This window comes from Lichenostomus cassidix, chromosome 5 (assembly GCF_008360975.1).
Source record: "Lichenostomus cassidix isolate B80296 chromosome 5, HeHo_3.0, whole genome shotgun sequence".
NCBI lineage: Eukaryota > Metazoa > Chordata > Aves > Passeriformes > Meliphagidae > Lichenostomus > Lichenostomus cassidix.
In genome coordinates this window covers 704,137-725,087 of record NC_139486.1, presented here as the reverse complement: position 1 = coordinate 725,087, position 20,951 = coordinate 704,137, and positions in this window count along the sequence as shown.

Below are 20,951 nucleotides of genomic sequence, written 5' to 3'. Positions count from 1 at the left end.
CTGGCACTGACTCGTGCACAGACAGAGCTTTCCTGCCTTGCCTTGGAATAATTTCCCTTTGTAGCTCATGGCTCATCCTGCTGAGCTCCGGCTGTTTTGCAGCTCTATTTTACCATTAGCTGCTCGGAAGGAGACATTTCCAGAGCCTAAAGGGGATCCAGGAGAGCTGGAGAGGGACTGGGGACAAGGGCTGGAGGGACAGGACACAGGGAATGGCTTCAGAATGAGAGAGGGAAGGGATAGATGGGAGATTGGGAATTGGGAATTCCTGGCTGGGATGGAATTCCCAGAGAAGCTGTGGCTGCCCCTGGATCCCTGGCAGTGTCCAAGGCCAGGCTGGACATTGGGGTTGGAGCAGCCTGGGACAGTGGGAGGTGTCCCTGCCATGGCTGGGGTGTCATCAGAGCCACGAGTGCCCCAAAGTCCCCCTGGCCATGGGAACAACCCCAGTGGAACCCAAATCACCCTGAACATGGAGAACAGCCCAAAATCCCCCTGGCCATGGGGACAGCCCCTGGCAGCTCTGTGTGCTGAGGCACAGGCAGCCCTGCCCCATGTCCCTGTCCCCAGTGCTGCTGAGGGCTCGAGGGACATCACACACACACTGCCACAGCTCTGGTGTCACCGCGGGGTTGATCAGGTGGGAAGGGCCAGGTGACAGTGACAGGGACACTGTGGTGTCACCCAGCCCCGGGCAGGAGCTGAGGGTGAGGGCAGGACGAGGACAGGGCTGAGTGAAGGCTGTGACGGGCAGAGGTGACAGAGGGAGGTGACAGAGGTGACAGAGGTGACAGCTCAGTGCCCACCTGTCTCCAGGGACTGTAATGCATGTGGATGTGGAGATTTCAGCTGTGACTGAGGCTTTCAGTGACCTCTGCTCTTCCCCTCCCTTTGCACCCTCAGGAGCTCGAGGTGCATCCTGGGCAGCCCTGAGCTCCTCTCCCTCCTCAGCACTGCCATCTCTGCCCCCAGACTGCTGACAGGAGTATTTCTTTGTGGTTCTCTCCTCCTGCTGCCTTTGAAACTCCTCTCTGCTGTGCCCAAGGCAGATCCAGGGGCAGGGGCATCTCCTGGCTCCCAGCTGTGCCACCCTGCTGGGCCTGAGCGAGAAATGTCTGAGAGTGAGGGACGGTCAGAGCCAGTCAGTGACACCCATCTCTCCAGAAACCAGCTGGTTTGTGTCTTTGCACTTGGGAGAGCCCACAGGAGCCACTTTGGCCCCATTTTCCTGGCTCTCCTGGTGGCAGTGCCTGCCCCTGGTGCTCCCAGCAGGACCTGCTGCTGCAGGGTGACACTCAGAGCTCTGCCCTGCTGCTCTGGGTCTGACTTTGGACCTCCACAAGTGTCCAAAGCTCTGTTTTCTGCTGTCTCTAATGGGACAATGCTGATTTTCATTGCTCTGCCTCTTCCAGTGGCAGCTCCTGTCTGATTCTCCAGGCCTCAGTGACACTGAAATGCTTTCTCCATGATACAGCTCCCTTAATCACCGGGCTCAAATCATCTCCAGGAGCTCACAGGAGCAAAATGGGCTCTCTAGCACATGGAGAGGTTAAGAAATAATGCTTGGTCAACTTTGCAAAGCAATTTGAGCTCTCTCTGTGCAATAATGAGTACCAGTAAAGAGCTCTGCATTACTGGCCACCTCTAATCTCCAATTGACCTTTCCTGGTCAGCTGAGCACCCAGAGAAATGAGGGCTCTCATTTCATGCTGCCTTGGCACTGTGGCATCCATCAGGGTGTCCCAGCAGGGCCTGTGACCTCCTTACACAGAGCAGGAAGGGATTTGGAGAGCAGGGATGAGGCTGGGATCAAACCCCAGTGGATGGGCTGGGGCTGCTGGGGTCACAGCAGAGCCACCACGGGAGCCAAAGAGCCAGCATGGCAGTGGAGCTTGGTAAAGTGCTGGGGAACTTGCAGGGAGCTGCTTCATTTCCCTGGCTGCACTGGAGGGAGGTGGTTTAATTCAATTCCCTGCTGTTTTCAGGGCAGTTTTCATTTCCCTGGCTGCACTGGAGGGAGGTGTTTTAATACCCTGGCTGTTTTGGAGAGAGGTGGTTCTATTCCCTGGCTGTTTTCAGGGCAGGTTCCATTTCCCTGGTTGCACTGGACAGAGGTGGTTTAATTCCCTGGCTGCACTGGACAGAGGTGGTTTATTTCCTGGGCTGTTTTGGAGGGAGGTGGTTGAATTCCCTGGCTGTTTTCAGGGCAGGTTCCATTTCCCTGGCTGCATGGACAGAGTTCCCCTCTCCTGTCACCCTGCTGGGTGCTGAGGTGGCTTGGTGGCTCCTGAATGGCCTCAGCTGCTGCTGGGCACTCCTGCAGTGCTGAGCTTGGTGTCCCTGCTGGCCCTGCAGCCTCCCCCAGCTCCTCCCTGGGCTGTGCTCTGGGGCTGGGCAGTGGGAGGAGGTTGGGCTGGGGCAGGGAATGTTCTCCTGCAGGGTCTGCTGTGCCCCACAGCTCTGGGGATGGAACCTGCTGAGGGGAAAAGTCCTTTATTTTGGCAGGTGTGTGGAATTATGGAATTGTTTGGATCCAAAGTACCTTAAATGCCATCCAGTGCCACCCCTGCCATGGCAGGGACACCTCCCACTGTCCCAGGCTGCTCCAGCCCCAAAACCTGGCCTTGGACACTGCCAGGGATCCAGGGGCACCACAGCTTCTCTGGGAATTCCATCCCAGCCAGGAATTCCTAATTCCCAATCTCCCATCTCTCCCTGCCCTCATTCCATTTAAAGCCATTGTTATTTTCCATCAGCACCATTCCTCTGATGAATGGTGCTGGGGGAATCCTGGGATCACAGATCCCTCTGCTCCCAACCTCCCCAGTCTGCCTGGCTGCTCTCACTGGCTCCCTGGGCAGCTCCTGGGGCTGCACTGACCTTTCCCAAAGGGCAGCTCGCTCTGACCTTTCCAGATGGATCCAAAGTCACTCCAACTCCCTTTCCCTCCAGCCTTCTCCTCTCACCTAATGTTCAAGGTGGAACTAAGCATTGGAGGAGCTGCCCAGGGAGGTTTGGATTCCCCATCCCTGGAGTGCCCAAGGGATTCCTGGCTGTGGCACTCAGAGCTCTGGGCTGGGGACAAGGTGGGCATTGGGCACAGCTGGGACTCCATGGGCTGGGAGGGATTTTCCAGCCTCAGTGATCCTGGAGTTCTGTGTGAAGCTGTGAATTGTTATGGAATAATGAGCAATTCGACTTTAAATCAATTTTATTTCATTTTCTGTTCGTGTCATTTCCCATTTTGGTTAACATTCAATGCACACTGGGAACAAGGAATCTGCAACAGCCTTAACTCCAATAAACTCTGTTTATTGGAAAAAAAATGCAGCCATATGATTGCTGTGAGTAAAAATGTGGCGATTGGTGGTGTGGGGGATTCAATCTGCCACGTCAGCAGTTTGCCACATTTCACACTCCTTTAACCTTCCAAAATCCAGTGTGGATTCTTCCTCTTGCCCATCTCTTCTGCCTTGCCTTTGCCTCAGTATCCTCCCAGGATTTAAGGACTCCAGAGCTCTGCCCCCAAATTCCATGTTTTCTTTCCATTTATGTTTTTTTTGTGACATAAATAACATTTATTCAGAAAAGGATTGGATCAGAAAACAATTAATCATTCTCCCGCTTCCATTTACTCCAGCCTGGTTGGCATCCCAGCCAGCATCCCATAAATAAATGGGATAATTGTCATCCCAGCCTGGCTCTGGGGGGAGCTGCCCTTTTGGCTGTGTTCTGCTGAAGGTGCAATAGCTGCCAGAACCTGCTAATTTCCCATTTCTGCCCTAATGAAATATTTAATGAGCTTAATCAATGGAGCCTCATTAGCCATTTTCAGACTGGGCTCTGGTGCCATGCTTTGGAGAGCTGGATTTCTCCATCTCCAGCATCTCTTGCTGGATTTCTCCATCTCCAGCATCTCCTGCTGGATTTCTCCATCTGCAGCATCTCTTGCTGGATTTCTCCATCTCCAGCATCTCCTGCTGGATGCAAAGCTGGGTGGCTGGGCTGACCTGCTGATTCCTGGGGCTCTGGAGAAGGACAGGCAGGAATAAAACACAGAAAGGAGCATTTTTGTTTGATTTCTATTTAAAAGCAATCCTCAAGCCCACAGAAAAGGATTATTTTTAATTTTTTTCCCCGCACTCCATATTTAACTGGGATATTGGGAATTGGGAATTCCTGGCTGGGATGGAATTCCCAGAGAAGCTGTGGCTGCCCCTGGATCCCTGGCAGTGTCCAAGGCCAGGTTGGAGCACCCTGGGACAGTGGAAATGTCCCTGCCACGGCAGGAGGTGGCACTGGATGGGATTTCACATCCCTACCGATCCAAACCATTCCATGATTCCATGGTTTTTCAGTCAGTCTGTTTGTTTTCCATCCTCATGGCGTGGCTGGATCCATGCTGTCACCCCTCTGTGCCCCAGGCCACCCCTCTGCCTGTCCCCAGCTGTCCCTGTGCCCTGGGGTGGCTGCTGCTGGCCATGTCTGTCCCTGATGCAGGGCTGATTTCCCTGGATAATTTTCCTGTTCCGTGTCAGGATAAGCACAAGGAATGTACAACTGCAGCCCTGCTTTGTTGGCACCTGGTAATTTGGAGTTTTACTCCATTATATTCGAGGCTCCAGCCCGGCTGAGTTCCTCTGGCTGATCTCAAACACACTCCAATCACGGCTCAATGAACATATTTTTCAAAGATAAGCCCAGAGCAAATGAATTGGATTTATTTTTAATGCTGCCTTGTTTCTAATGCCCAGTGACACATGAACAAACGATTGCCATCACTTGTCCTCTTTCTCTGTAGGATATTGCTTTGGGCAGGATAATATCAGTGTATTTAGGATTATAAATCATCCCTCGGGGTTGATATTTCTTCTGGAGGGAAAAGGCTCTGATTCAGCCTCCGGGAGACAAATCAAACCTTCCTTTTGTCGTGGTGCAGTCAGGAGCAAAGCTCGTGGTGTGGCTGAGCCAGGGGCAGCTGGGGCTCCACAGGTGACCTTGCTGATGGCTGGGAGGGGACAAGGAGGGGACAGGGAGGGGACACTGATGGTCTGAGCTGTCCCCAGAGCCCCCTGCTCTCCTGGGGTGGGCAGAGAGCACTCAGAGCTCAGCGTTTGCTGCTTAATCCCGGCTGGAAAAGCTGCCCAGGGCATCCCCTGGGGCTCTCAGCCCTGCTCTGCACAGTGCCAATGTCACCCTCGGTCACCCCGGGCTGCCACAGCTCTGTGCAGTGCCCTGCAGCTCCCTGCCTTTGCCTTCCACTCCTCTCCTGCTGTTTCAACCCTGCTCTGGTTGTTGTGATGGCTGTGAGCTCAGGGCTGGTTCTTCCACAGCTCTCTCCCCACACAGGATCTGTGCCAGGGAAACGGGAAGATCTTTGCCCAGGGAAGCATTTCCAGCCTCTCCTGCCTCAGCCAGGCAAAGGTTGTTCCCTGGTGCCTCTGTGAGCACAGAGCAAACCGGATTAAAATATTCCAGCAGCACAAAGAGAGGCTCGAGTGCATCCCCGGGTGCAGCTAAAACTCCGTGTGCTTAAGGACTGTGATCTATGGCTCAGCTGGCCACACTTTCCACGGAAAATAAGAAGCCTTCCCCGGAGGGAGGCAGAGGCAGCTTTCCTGCCGTGCAGGCTGTGAGTTCTCTGCAATTCCAGGTAATGCTGCCGCTGGAAAGAGCTAAAGAGACAGCAGGGCGATCCCGGAATGTGGATGAGGTGCGATGGAAAAGCATTAAAGTGCATTTGCAGCTCCCAGGCTCTGGCATGGGGAAGGAGGGATGTGCTTCCCTGTGCCCTGCTGGAAGGAGAGGTGCTCGGTGCTTTCTGCCAGGTTTGGGCTGGATTTTGGGGATGATTTCTTCCCCAAAACAGCCCTGGCACAGCTGCTCAGGGCAGGGAGGAGTTCCCATCCCTGGGGGGATTTAAAAGCCATGTGGATGTGGCACCTGGGGACAGCGGTGGCCTTGGCAGTGCTGGGGAGCAGTTGGACTTTGTGACCTTAGATGTCAGTTCCAAGTGAAATTATTCCATGTGGCTCTGGCCAGATCCTGCCCTGCTCCTGGAAACCCTTGCACATCCCCCACTGGTGCCATCCGGCTGCTCCATGTCCTCAACCTGCGCTTTTTGTCCCCAAAATGAGAGAGCTGAGCACAGGCAGCAGCTCCTGGAGGCTCCTGCAGCTCCTGCCGGGGTGTTTCGAGGAGCTGTGCTCCTTCTTTTTGCTCTTTCCATGGATCATCTGGTTGCTGACATTTAGCACTCCGTGCCATATGTTGTTTTTCCCGGAGCAGGGATGTGCGGCACGGCAAGGAGGGAGGGCTGGCATCCTGCCCGGGGGTGGAGCTTCAGAGACTTTCTCCTTTCTCTTTTCTCCTTTCTCCTTTCTCCTTTCTCCTTTCTCCTTTTCTCCTTTCTCCTTTCTCCTTTCTCCTTTCTCCTTTCTCCTTTTCTCCTTTCTCCTTTCTCCTTTCTCCTTTCTCCTTTCTCCTTTTTCTCCTTCTTTTCTTCTCCTTCTTCTCCTTTTTCCTTTCTCCTTCTCCTGCTCCTCTACCTCCTCCCCCTCCTCCTTCTCCTCCTCCTTCTCTCCTTCTCCTTTTTCCTTTTTCCTTTTTCCTTTTTCCTTTTTCCTTTTTCCTTTTTCCTTTTTCCTTTTTTCTCCTTTCTCCTTTCTCCTTTCTCCTTTCTCCTTCTCCTTCTCCTTCTCCTTTCTCCTCCTTTCTCCTCCTCCTCCTCCTCCAGGCAGATGCCAGGCTCTGGGATTTCAGGTTATTCTGACACGGAGCAGGGCTGCCAGCAGTGGCATGTGCTGCTCACAGGTGGCATCTCCTGGAGCCATGCCAGGGAGCTCTGTCCTGGAAATCCAGCAGTGCTGGAGGGCAGGAGATTCCCTGTGGAGAGAGGACATCCCTCCTGGATGCTGTTCTGAGCTTCCCTCCCTGCACTGAATCACAGAATCAGCAAGGTTGGAAAAGACCTTCAAGGTCATCAAGCCCAGCCTGGGGCCAATCCCAAGTGTCCCCAAGTGCCACCTCCACTCATTCTGTGGACACTTCCAGGTGACTCCAGCACTGTGCCAGGGCAGGACAACAAAGCTGTGCCAGGGAGGGTCAGGCTGGAGATGAGGAAAGGCTGTTCTCCAGAGGGTGCTGGCACTGCCCAGGGAATGGGCACAGCCTGAGGCTGCCAGGGGTGCACAGGGTGGGTTGTTGGGTGTCTGGGCAGGGCTGGGGTTGGACTGGATGATCCTGTGGATCTTTCCAGCTCAGGATGTTCCATGATTTCCTTGATATTTCCAGTGTATAAACTGTCCCTGATATCCTCCTGAGGGGCTGCCCTGTGTCTCCCACACCAGGGATGTCCCCAGAGCTGTTTGCTGTTTGCATTTCCTCACACCATGACTGGAATGACTTTAGCAGAGCCTCCAGGACGTGCTGGAGATCCAAGGAGCCACGAGCAGAGAGTGTTTGAAAGCTCTCCAGGATTGTTTATGGCAGCCTCCTGTGGATTTGCATTGGAATGATAACTCTGCTGGGGAAATCAATTATGCCGAGCGCTTTGTTACATCATTTTTCAGTGTGTTAATTTTCATTTCAACAGAGAAAAGGCACGGGGAGGGAATCCATCACTGCTGAACGAGGGGCTGTGCAAGAGCCCCGTGAGGCTCCTCCAGTCCTGCACTCACTGCCATCCATAAGGGGAAGGGGAAATGCTGGGGAATTCCCAAAAACGGGAAATGATTATGGATCAGAGTGAACCAATGACTGCAGCCCAGCTTTGTGCTCAGCGCTGGAGCTGCAGCTTCCATTTGGCTTCACTGCACTAATGGATGCAGAGGAAGAGCTGGGTGGACATGCAGATATTTCAGCACTGCACGGGAGCTCCCTGCTCTGCTGCTGCCTCATTTGTCGTGCCCAGGTTTGGAAATGCTGCCCTGCTTCAGCTCTGATTTATCATTCAAACCTGGGCTGAAGGGCAAACTGTCAGAACTTCTTCTTAAAGCCACTTAAAATGTAGAGTTGGCTTCTTAACCAGGGCTTGTGTCTGCTTTTAGTACATTTTTTAGATTACTGAAATTAATTATTATTTATATTATAATAATTGCTAAATGTGATATAATTTATGTTATATTAATATATTACTTTGGTATATTATAATTTGTGTGCTATATTACTCTATATTATAATTTGTGTGTTAATATTACTATATATTACATTGGCACTCTCTGTTCCTCCCCTCCAGTCACTCAGGTTTCACATCCAGGACAAGGAGGATAAAAGCTTTTTATTGGGCCAAGTTAAAGACTGGGATGAACCTTAAACTATTCCCATGGGAGACTCAGGCTCTTCCTTACCTAGAGAAAGTTATTGTCCTTCTGTTGGAATTTTTAATATGAAAACAGGGATTTTTTTGTCCTTTTTTTTGTCACTGAGGCAATCACTTCCCTACCTTTTATGCCCCTTCTTTATCCCACACATCTCTGTTAGGACTAAACCGGAAGGGGAGAAAATGAAAGTTGAGATTTTATCTCATTGTTCAGGTCTGCTCGGTTATTATGTGGGAAAAGAGGAATAAATGGTGATGTTAACCTGAAAACCAGGAACATAAAAGGAATTTGGAATATATATAATTTATATATATATAATATATAATTTGGAATATATTTATCAACCTGTTCTATCTCTTTCCAGCTGTGCTCCTGGGTTTTGTGCAATTCCCCCATCCTGTGTCCATGAGCAGCTGCAGGGCTGGCAGTGGCAGTGGCTAAAATGGGGGTTTTTTGCATGCCTGAGGTCAGGTGAATCCCACATTTCCCACTGAGCACGAGTTATAAATGAGCCTAAGAAATAACCATGGAGTCTCCTGAGCTGGAGTGAAGCCCTGGGAATGCTGCCTTGTGGGAGGCTGGAAACCCTCTGCAGCTCTGCTCAATTCCCAGGATCCCTGGGGGTGGAAAATCCCTCCAAGGTCACAGAGTGCAAGCTGTGTCCAATGCCCACTGAGTGCCACAGCCAGGAGTTCCTTGGACACCTCCAGGGATGAGCACTGCAAACCTCCCTGGGCACTTCCAATCCCTGACCATCCCTTCCATGCAGAAATTCCTGCTGCTGTCCACCCTGAGCTCCCCATGCCAGCCTGAGGCTGTTCCCTCTGCTGCTGTCCCTGTTCCCTGGAGCACAGCCTGACCCCCCGGCTGTCCCCTCCTGTCACAGCTGTGCAGAGCCACAAGGTCCCCCTGAGCTCCTTTGCTCCAGGCTCTGCTCCTTTCCAGCTCCCTCAGGAGCTCTCCAGCCCCTTCCCAGCTCCATTCCCCTCCCTGGACACCTCCAGCCCCTGAAATTCCTCAGTGAAAGCGTGAGGAGTTCCAGTCAGGGATCGATTTTTGCCAACAGGAAGGAAATCCACACTGGGATGTTCTGCTTGCACTGTGCACATCCTTTATTCCATGTTTCTCTGCTGCCCCGGGCTGGGCAGAGGCTGAAGGATGTCCTGCCCTGCCTGGGGTCCTGAGGGGCAGCAGGGAGGTGGGACAGGAGGGCAGGGGGAGGATGTCCCTGGAGCAATCCTGGAGCTCTGACTCTCAGCCACTCCTTGCTGAAGATCTGTCACCAAAACTGCAGGAAAAACAAAATCCCTCCAACAACATTTTAATGTCAGAGAGTCAAGGCATTACTTTATTCTCTGGCCAGGATGTTGCTCTGGCCAGGATGTACCACAGAAATCATCTCATCCACACCCAGCCCGGCTGTGCACAGAGAATCATTCCATCACACAGCATTTTACTCGATTTTTCAGATATTTTATACAGTCAGAATCCACAGCAATGCATTGGGTCAGTGTTCATTGGTGCAGAGCTGAGCAAACCCCCAGCATTCAGTTTCCATTGGATCTGAATCTCCTCACCAATGATGTTCATTAGATTTTTCATTCTCCAATTCTCCTCTCAGTCCTTTCCTGCCCAGATGTCTTCAGCCCTGCTGGAGGTGGCATCTTAAAATTCCTTTTCTGGGGGTAAAGACAAACAGAATTCTTTGACTAAAGTTATACAAAATTTTTAACCTGCTGTATTTTCCAACAGATCCATTCACTATCCTGAAAAGCTTTCCTGGGATCACCGAATGGTTTGGGAGTCAGGATGAGCACGTTGCTCCTCCACACCCAGCCCTGCTGCTCACATCTGCCACTAGAAGTTTCACAGTGGCAAAAAAAGCCTCAATTTTGCACCTGGAGTGTTTCCCCCGGGATTAAACTCTCCAACTGGCGCAGTATAAATCTCAGGTGATAAAAACCTGCTGCGAGTTTTCAACAGTTAAGCCATAAATGGCCATAAAAGTACATTATGTTTGAGTCAATGTGTCACTGAATCTGTGGGAAAAACAAAAACCCTCCAACAACATTTTAATGTCAGAGAGTCAAGGCATTACTTTATTATCTGCCAGGATGTTGCTCTGGCCAGGATGTACCACAGAAATCATCTCATCCACACCCAGCCCGGCTGTGCACAGAGAATCATTCCATCACACAGCATTTTACTAGATTTTTCAGATATTTTATACAGTCAGAATCCACAGCAATGCATTGGGTCAGTGTTCATTGGTCCATTAAAAATTTTAAATTGGTTCATTAAAAATTTTGTATAACTTTAGTCAAAGGGTTTTGTTGTCTTTACCCCAGAAAAGGAATTTTAGGTTTCTCTCCAGGCCATTGCTCTACCAGGTGAGGTGTGATGAACTCAGCAGATCAACAGGCTGGAGGAAGCCAAAGCTAAAGAGCTCTCAGCAGAACATCAGCAGGAATATCCACTCCAAACCTCACCCTGGCTGGTCAGAGACTCCTGGTCTGGGAAAGGAGAAATAAATAACAAAGAAGATCTGATTAACACTGGAGGATGTTAGGAACATTCAAGGAGATTCAAATCCAATGAGAATACTTACTGGGGAATACTCAACTCTGGACCAATGAACTTTGAATCAGTACTTCTCTATGGGTTTTGACTGTATAAAGTTTGGGGGAAAATCTAGTAAAATGCTGTGTGATGGAATGATTCTCTGTGCACAGCCGGGCTGGGTGTGGATGAGATGATTTCTGTGGTACATCCTGGCCAGAACAACATCCTGGCCAGATAATAAAGCAATGCCTTGGAATTTTTTGTAAAAGTATGGAAACCTTCCCAGGAAAACTTTGGTTTTTATGCAGGAAAGATCCTGCTCTGTATAATATCCTCTGGAGCTCATCATTGCTGCTGTACAATGAGGGGGATTTTTCCTCTCCTGGGCACCAGTGTTTATTGTTAAATGAAATTTCATCAGCCATTTTATTTCACTGAGATTCAGTGTCAGGAGAGCCTCCTGCAGCACTTAACATTCAGGTGTAATTTTGATTAATCTGAATAACTTTGCATCTGATCTGTGCAAGCACCACAAAAGGCAGTCAGTTTTTCTTGGCAGTAAAAAAATAATCAGTAAATTAGTGACCATCAGGCCGAAGATTTCATAAATATTCATGGCGTGGAGCTGTACGTGGGCACAGGAATTTGGCTCATACATTAATAAATATGCAGGGTTTATATCAGCTACAAATGCAGGGTTTGTCTGTATCACACATTGATCTCAAAGAGATGCCATCACTTGGGGTGCACAGACTGTGTTTGCCCCACAACCCCCAAGCACAGCCCCAGATTTTGGGTTTTGGGGGCTGCAGCTCCTTCCTTCCTTCCTTCCTTCCTTCCTTCCTTCCTTCCTTCCTTCCTTCCTTCCTTCCTTCCTTCCTTCCTTCCTTCCTTCCTTCCTTCCTTCCTTCCTTCCTTCCTTCCTTCCTTCCTTCCTTCCTTCCTTCCTTCCTTCCTTCCTTCCTTCCTTCCTTCCTTCCTTCCTTCCTTCCTTCCTTCCTTCCTTCCTTCCTTCCTCCCTCCCTCCCTCCCTCCCTCCCTCCCTCCCTCCCTCCCTCCCTCCCTCCCCATCTCAGGCTGCTCCACATCAACATCCTGCTCCCCCAGAGATTCTCTGCTTTCCTGCAGCCTGTGGGGTATGGAGGGCTGGGGATGCAGCACAAAGGGTGATTAATGCTCCTGTTCTCCAGCCATCCCGAATAATTAATCACAGAAACAGAAAAACAATTAATCTCAGCTGCCTGGATCTGCTGCTTGTCATGGGCAGCTGGAGCTGGAGCTGCAGGATCACACTCTGGCTGTGGGGTCAGTGCTGGAGTGGGAATTGGGTCTGATTTGGGGAGCAGTGCCTGGAGTGGGAAATGGTGTCCAGTGTGGGAATTTGGTGTCCAGTGTGGGAATTTGGTGTCCAGTGTGGGAATTGGTGTCCAGTGTGGGAATTGGTGTCCAAGGTGGGAATTTCATGTCTGATCCGGGGATCTGTACCCAGTGTGGGATTCAGTACCCAGTGTGGGGCTCAGACCAAGCTGTTCCCCTTGCACAAACCTCTGCCAGCCCCAGGCAGGTTCTGCATGCTGAATATCCCAATTTGAGCTGGACATCCATCCCAGTGTGAGCTGCACATCCCAGTGTGAGCTGGACATCCATCCCAGTATGAGCTGCACACCCCAGTGCCCTCAGCTCCCAGCACTGAGCTCCTGGGTGTGCCAGAGAGGCTGAGGAGGAGGAAGAGGGAAGAAGAAGGAGAAAAAAGGAGAAGGAGAAAGAAGGAGAAGGAGAAGGAGAAGGAGAAGGAGAAGAAGAAGAAGAAGAAGAAGAAGAAGAAGAGCTTCCCCAGCTGCAGAGAGGAGAACTGAGGAATTCCCAAAGCAGCAGGAAAAGGTGGAAGAAAAGCCACAGAGCAGGTTAATAAAGGAGATGGTCACAGCTACGGGGGACTGGAGAGAAATGTACAGGAGAGGTTCAAAAAGGGATAATTTCTGATAAGCCAGGTCGGGGAGGAGCAATGAGAGAGGTCAGACTTGGTGGCCACAAGGAGTGGTTGGAACTGGAGGATCTCTAAGGTCCTTTCCAGCCCAAACCTCTCCTGTCCAAACCCATCCAAAATCAGCAGCTTTACCGACTGGAAACTGCAGCAATCTCAGCTCATTACCAGCAGCTTTTATAAGTTGCTTTAATCTGAATTTTTGGGGGTTGATGGATATTTTCATCCTCCCCAGGAACACCTCCTTTGAACTCCCCCAGAAATTATTTTCCCGGGAAGGCGTTATCTTGTTTTCTGATCGTGCCTCTCTGCCGGGGAGCGAGTTGCTAAAGGAACAGTAATTATGCTGGAAAAGCTGTTAGATAATGGCAAAGCTGCTCCAGTAATAGTTTGGAGATTCAGCTCGGGGAGATTTTTGCTGATGGGTGAAAGGAGACTGAGATTCAGATATTTAGGGACTGAGATTCCACCCCTGGCAGGTTTAAAATGAAAACTGCAGTGAGAGCTCAGCTAAAGATCCCCGAGGGGCTGGGGGTGGGCAGGGTGACACCACAGTGGCTTTGGGGACACCAAAACCTCCCTGTGTCCTGGGAAGCTGTGGCTGCCCCTGGATCCCTGGCAGTGTCCAAGGCCAGGCTGGACATTGGGGTTGGAGCAGCCTGGGACAGTGGGAGGTGTCCCTGCCATGGCTGGGGTGGCACTGGGTGGGATTTGAGATCCTTTCCAACCCAAACCATTCCAGGATTCCATGATTTTCCCATCCAGACCAACCCCTGACTGCCTGGAGGAACAAATTGCCCCCCCAGGATTTCCTTCCCATGATTTCTGTCATTATTGGTTATCCCATCCTGCTCTGGAGTTTTTTTGGTGTTTATTCTCCAGTCTCCTCCCTTTCAGAAAGCCCAGGAATTGCTGCTGAGCTGCTCAGGAGTTTCATTTGAGTCTCACTGCAAAATTCACCAATATTGGAGGAAAGCAGCCTGGTTTACTCTCTGGGAAGGGGAGGGAGGGGAAAATCAGCACAGCAAAACTCTGCTTGTTTGGAGAAAGCAGGGAAGGAGCACAGAGGGGCAGGAGGAGCATTTGCCAGGCTTAAAGGCTTGATAAAAACTGTACCTGCAGCCTTGTTCCCCTGCAGGTCTTAAAACAGGATTTCCTTGATCCCATTTTTTTGTTTCTCGCTGTGTTCCTTCATGTATTATTAATCCTGGTCGTGTCCAAAACAATCCCTGGGTTTCCCCAGCTCGGCAGGCAGGGAGGGAGGCAGCAGGGAAATCCCAGGGACAAAAAGCAGTGGCACAGTGGAGTATTTCCTGAAATATTGAAATGCAGGCTGGGCTGCCCAGTGCACCTTCATCTGCTGGGGTTTGTTGCAACGAGGCACAGCCAAATCCAAGAGTTTTTTGGGGATTTAAGGTGCTCTGAAGTCCCTCTGGGTGAGGAGACCATCCCTAGTAATATCAGGAAGAACTGGAAATTGGTCTGTAGCTATAAATTAACTGTGATTTCTACCTAAATAATCTTATCTAGATCTGATCTGTCTAGAGATATAGTATTGATCTGAGTATGGATAGATCAGCCATGGACAGAGAATCCAACTCCAGAGCAGAAAGAGATAAAATCCATTTTCCCCCTTCTATTGCTCTGACAGTAAAGTTGCCATTTTTAAAATTCCCATAGAATGCCAAAACCGTAAAAAAAAAAAAAAAAGAAAGAAAAAATCGGCAAAATCACTTTGTTGTTTCCCTTTGCTCACAATTTTTATGATTATTTTTTTAGCAGTGAAGTCATCAAAGGGCCCCAGGAAAGGAGCACTGAACACCTGGGCAGAGAAATCCTGTTTGAGCTCTCAAGGGGAAGTTACTTCATGTATCTCAGTTTTTTAAATGGACTTTTCTGAATGGAGTGAATGCAAGGAATTATTTTTTTCAGGAGAACAGAAATGTATGTATTTAATAGAGATAATCCCAAACTGAATCTGCATTAATCATTATATAAACATAGTTGTATCTCTAGTGTCTATCAGTTTTATATCCCACATAAACCATCCATTGTATATAAATATAGAGCAATATGTGAATAATGGCTTCACATTATTGTCTGGATTATGCATCACATGCTTTTATATTTATAGATAATGTGGATTTATATATAAATATGAGGCAATAAAACATATTTCTATGAGAAATAATAGAAATAAGTTTCTACTTCCTGGTAAAGAGAAATATGTGTGTTTATGAAAGCACCATGTTAGAATATGCATTGCAAGAAGAAGGAAAGTATAGATCTGTATTATGGACGTAATATTAATGTAATAAATGCAATATAAAGTATAGAATATATTATTTATAGGCACCATTTAGGTTTATTTTTGTGCACAGAATATTTTGTATATTTTATATGAACTCACGCCATATCATTATCTATGATCTCCATTATTTTATAACCATTTCCATGTAATATTTACATACAGATTTTTATCATTATTTAGCATTTGGAATGGGAATGCTCAGATCCTGCTGGCACAGGGAATATTCCACCTTTCCCAGCCCTCTCACCCCACACAGCTCTGCTGAACCTTCCCAATCCTCCCCATCCCAAAACATCCCCGAGGTTCATCCTCCCCATCCCAAAACAGGAGCAAACCTGGGAGCTTTGGTGGTCAATGAGAGTTAATTCCTGTGGGAATTCTGAATGGAATTTGGGAGTCCCAGGCGCTCTGCAAATGGGAATGGAACTGCTAAAATAAAAAACTTAATTTCCTTCTTATCCCTTTTTTCCCTCTCCCAGAATCTGCTGCCCACTTAATTGGGGTTAAATTGTGTGGGAATAATGACCAACAGTGAAATGAGGAAGGAGCAGAGCAAACAGAAAGGTTTGGATCCTCCACAAAGCCCAGAGCTCCTCAACACCACACTCAGCATAGCAAAACATCAACTTTTTAACGTGAGAGCTGCAAACTGTGGGAAAACCATGGAAACAGCTCTGGAGAGGAGAAGCAGCTCCAAACACTGGCAGGGAAGAGAAGGGGAGGGCAGCAAAGTGCAGCTGCTGAGAGCTCAAACCCTGCTAATTTTGGTAAACACAGAAATCTGGGGTGGTTTGGGTTAAAGGGACCCTAAAGCTCATCCCAATCCATGATTGGGATCATTCCAGGGACACCTCCCACTGTCCCAGGCTGCTCCAGGCTCTATCCAACCTGGCCTTGCACACTGCCAGGGATCCAGGGGCACCACAGCTTCTCTGGGAGAAGAGACATCACTGTTACCTGGATGAATTTGGGGTTAAAATGAGAAATCCATCGAGGGAAAAGGAGCTGCTGAGCTGAACTGAACTCCTCCCTGAACCACCCAGCTCTGCCCAGCGTCAAGGCAATGCAGCCCAGAGCTCTGAAATACTGATGGCTTTATTCAAATGGGACCTTTAATTTTGCGTCGAGTTCAGTTGGAATCCAGGGATTTCATTGTGCAGCAGCCCAGCCACAGTGCTTGGCTGGAATTATTCTGCACTTTTCCTTTCTGCTTCTGCACTTCCACGTGGTTTAGGCTCTTGTCAAGAGGAGCTAAATGCTGCTGAATGCTGCTGAATGCCTGTTTGGGGTCAGCTGCAGCCAGCCCTGGAAAACAAACCTGCTCACCCTGGAAAACAAACCTGTGGAAGGTTGTGATGAAAATTAGGAAGCAGATTTGGGAAGTTGATCCCAAGGAGAGCTGCACAATTCCAGTGCTCTCTGATACCAACACGGAGTTTTCCTAATCCCTGGAGTGGCCAAATATCTCCCAGCTTTGATGGTGTTTTTAGGGCACAAATGTGGAGCTCAGGCGCCTTCCAGAGAAACCTGGAATGGTTTGGGTTGGGAGGACCTTAAATCCCACCCAGTGTCACCCCAGCCATGGCAGGGACACCTCCCACTGTCCCAGGCTGCTCCAACCCCAATGTCCAGCCTGGCCTTGGACACTGCCAGGGATCCAGGGGCAGCCACAGCTTCTCTGGGAATTCCATCCCAGCCAGCAATTCCTAATTCCCAATCTCCCATCCATCCCTGCCCTCTGGCACTTTCCCAGGTCGCTCTCCCCCCGTGGTGGGAACAGGGAGCTGAACACTTTCTGCCTCAGGATCTTCCCTTCCCTAATCCATGTCACGCCTTTGGCAGACGATGAGGATACCTTTTATCCCTTCCTCCTTCAGATTCGGGTAGGAACCCTCAAACACCGAATGTAGAAGTGGATTTCCCAGGGTATGCAAAGTTTTGTCCCCAGCAGAATGAGGTCTCTGTTCTAAAGGACGTGTATGCTGAGAGTGGAGCAGAATCTGATCTCAACCCAGCTGTTTAATCCGGGAGCAGACATCCCAGCTCAGCTCCCAGGAAAAGCAAAGCAAACAGTGCAGCAGGAGAGTCAGCAGCGAGCTCAGCCTGCACTCCAGACAGTGTTTGCTGGGATGCCAGCAGTGTGTCTGTCAAAATAACAGCTGCATCCCAGGGAATTCCAAACCCCGGCAGGAGCTGGCACAGCTCGGGGCTGAGGGAGGAGCAGGGCACGAGTGCAGAACTCTGGAATTCTGCAGGAAGGGTTTTCCTGGTTCCTGGGTTGAACTCCAGCTCACTGTTGGTTTTCCAGCTGCTGCCAGAGGTGTGAGTGTGGAAATGTTGGAGCAGCAGCTGTGGGAAGGGTGGGAAATTGGGAAGGGCATTTGGGGCAGGGGGGAGAGGAGGGCAGACCATGGGGTCCTTGAGCATCCCCTGGGGTCCTTGGGCATCCCATGGGGTCCCTGAGCAGCCCATGGGGTCCCTGAGCAGCCCATGGGGTCCCTGAGCAGCTCCAGCCCCTCACTGGGGAGTTTTCTCCTTCTCTGCCCCACACTGGGATGTTCACTCACAGCCCCAGGATAATCAGGATAATCAGAATAATTATGTTCACTCACAGCCCCAGGATAATCAGAACCATCACAAGTTTATCAGAACCATCCCAGGATTATCAGAACTATCAAGGGTTAATCAGAACCATCATGAGACAATCAGAACTATCCTGGGATAATCAGAACCATCCTGGGATAATCAGAACCATCACGGGATTATCAGAACCATCCCAGGACAATCAGAACCATCCCAGGATAAGATTCCATTGAGCTGCCAGCCCTGTGGCCACAGGAATTCCTGTTATCCAAGGGATAACCACACTGTAATGAACTTTGCTTGGATTTGCTGCTGTTTGAACACCTCTGAGAAGAGAAGAACTCTCAGTTCAAACCCCAGGGAGGTGAGAAGCTCTCTCTGCCCCTTGCTGATGTTCCTTTGGGGTCACCACCAGTGCTTTGGGGTTTGTCCCCTAAATATTGGTGACTTCACGCACACCACACATTTGGGGGGATCATTGGAAGCTGTTCTTGCCCAAATCTGCCCTGAAGATCTCCCCTGCCCTCTGCACTCCACACCTGGGCTGAGTCCCCTCAGTGCCACCACCACCTGTGCCACCTTCCCTCCACCTTGGCTGTCCCCTTCTCCGTGCCTTTTTCCAGCTGAACAAGGTAAACTTTGATTTTAAACTAGTCAAACACTGCCGTGATTAATTTTTATTTCCTTTCTGTGAAGCATCTCTTGCACCTGTGGCATTTTTGGAATAATTACATTTCTGGTGGTTTAACAAATAGTTGCAAATGAAAGGAGTGCGAGCTGAAGTCAGAGCAGATGGGCTGAATAAAATTATCGATTCGGGAAGAATACCAAGAGAAATAACCTCCCATTTAGGGCAGGGAAGAGGAGAAAGGACAAGGAAAATTAATAGTTGGGCTATCTTCAGGGAAAAATTCCATGAACTCGGGAGTAGCTGATGGGATGGAGGATGGGAGAGGAAGGAAAGGCAGGGAGGGAGAGGTTTGATATTGCAGGGAGAATGAGGGGATGGGAAGATGGAGGGATGGATGGATGATGATGGATGGATTGAGGGAGGGATGGATTGAGGGAGGGATGGATGGATGATGGATGGATGGATGATGGAGGGATGGATGGATGATGGATGAATGCTCATTGACCCTCATATCTGTGATTTAACACACTGTAAAACCTCCTGATTTGACCCAAATCTGAGCTGCAACTGCTCCTGGCCCCAAACAGCCCCAAAGTGGCTAAAGCAGGTGAGCTCAGCATTACTCTAGGTGCTTCTAAAAGCTGAGGCTTTGTTTTCGGAAACATCCTAAAGGGAATGGTTTTAAACCAAAACAGAGTCAATTTAGGTTGGATATTGGGAAGGAATTCCTGGCTGGGAGGGTGGGGAGGAGCTGGGATGGAATTCCCAGAGAAGCTGTGGTGCCCCTGGATCCCTGGCAGTGTCCAAGGCCAGGTTGGACACTGGGGTTGGAGCAGCCTGGGACAGTGGGAGGTGTCCCTGCCATGGATGGGATTTAAGGTTCTTTCCAAAAGAAACCATTCTGGGATTCTGTGATCTCCCCTTTGCCCATAGAGCAGCTCCTGGGGGCTCTGGCAGCATCCCAGCTGGGAGGAGAATGGCAAACATGCATGCTTTGCCTGGGCTGCACAACTGCCACTGCAGGTATTTTCCATACTGCTCAGCAAAATCCCAAAGCATCCATTGAGTGCAGAAAATTTGATGGGAATTAATCCTCCCAGTTTCAGGCTTTAGCTCAGATCAGCACAGGAGATTTGGGGTGAGGCTGTCACCTGTGAGTGTGACTGCAGAACATCCCCCTGGGGTCCCCCAGAGCTGGGAGGATGTCTGGGGTCATTTCCTGACCCCAAGGATCAAAGGCTTGCTGTGTTTCTCCACCCCAGAAGCTCAGAGAGGAACTGCTGCCTTTGGCTCCTCTTCCCTCCATCCCCAGTTTGAAACTCTGCCTGGATGAGCAGAAAAAGCCACTGCTGCACCTCACAGCCTGCAGGAGCTGCCTGCACATCGCTGCCCTTGCAGCTTTCCCTGGCATTTATCCCATGGAATTGTGGCATTAAATCAGTGGGATTACTGCAAGAATTCCAGCCAAAGCAGGGCCTGGACCTCTGCATTCATTTGCAAGTTCATTAGGGAGCTGCTTAAACCTGGAGCAGATGAGGCTGGGAAAGGACTGGAAACCTGGAATGTGCCATGGAAGATCTTTGCTGAATGCCATTTTTAAGGCATTATTCCAGGGTTTATTAGCAGGCTGCCAATGGATTTTATTTTTTGAAAAAAAGCTCCAAAAGAGGTGAAGAGTTGGACTGGAGGGTATTTAATCTTTGCTTTATGTACTCAGGGAGCAGAGTGGTTTTGGCTGGAAAAAGCACTGGGCAGGTTGGTTATGCCTCTGGCTGGTGTCTGCAGCTCAGTTTAACCCTTTCTGCTGCCTGGGGTGGAATATTCCCAGGGTTTGTTGTGGGAAGGCAGCAGGAGAAGGACTCAGGGGTGTCTGGTCACAGGCTGCACTGGATTATCTCAGAGTTCTTTTCCAGCCTCTATGATTTATATGGAATTTGTCCAGAGAAACTTTTGGAAGATGAAAACTGCTTTTTGTACAGTTCTGAAACTGAATCCCTGCAGTCATATAACACTTCAAAGGATCAAATGTCTTCTGTGTATTGAATATATTGAATATTGGCTAAAAACTTCCCAACTTCCCACAAATCTCCATCATATATTGAATATTGGCACAGTGAGTGGCTGATGGAGCTGTGGTTGATCTGCTCTGGATTGAAACCCATCTGGTTCCTGATCATCACTGCAATACTGCAGCAGTGCTCATGACAGTGAGACTCAGGCTACACAAATTTTAGAGAAACCTCAACCTTCTGAGTTGCTCTAATATATATTTTTATATGTTCAAATCTGTTTTGGTAAACCTGCTGGTTTCAGAAGACACATTTGTGAATAGTTACTGTAGGGTATAGATTAGGTTTTGTTTTCTTAATCCACTTTTTTAGGGGTGAAAACAGAAATCAAAGCTGTGAAAAGCAGTTTTTAGTAAAGGAAATAGTGACTGGATGATGGTGGAGCTGCCTTGGGAAGGAGCTCAGGGTTGAAACTCTCACACCTGGATCCTGGTCAGGATTTGTTCTGCTCTTCCCAGATGTCAGGAGTGTCAAGGATCCTCCAACCCTT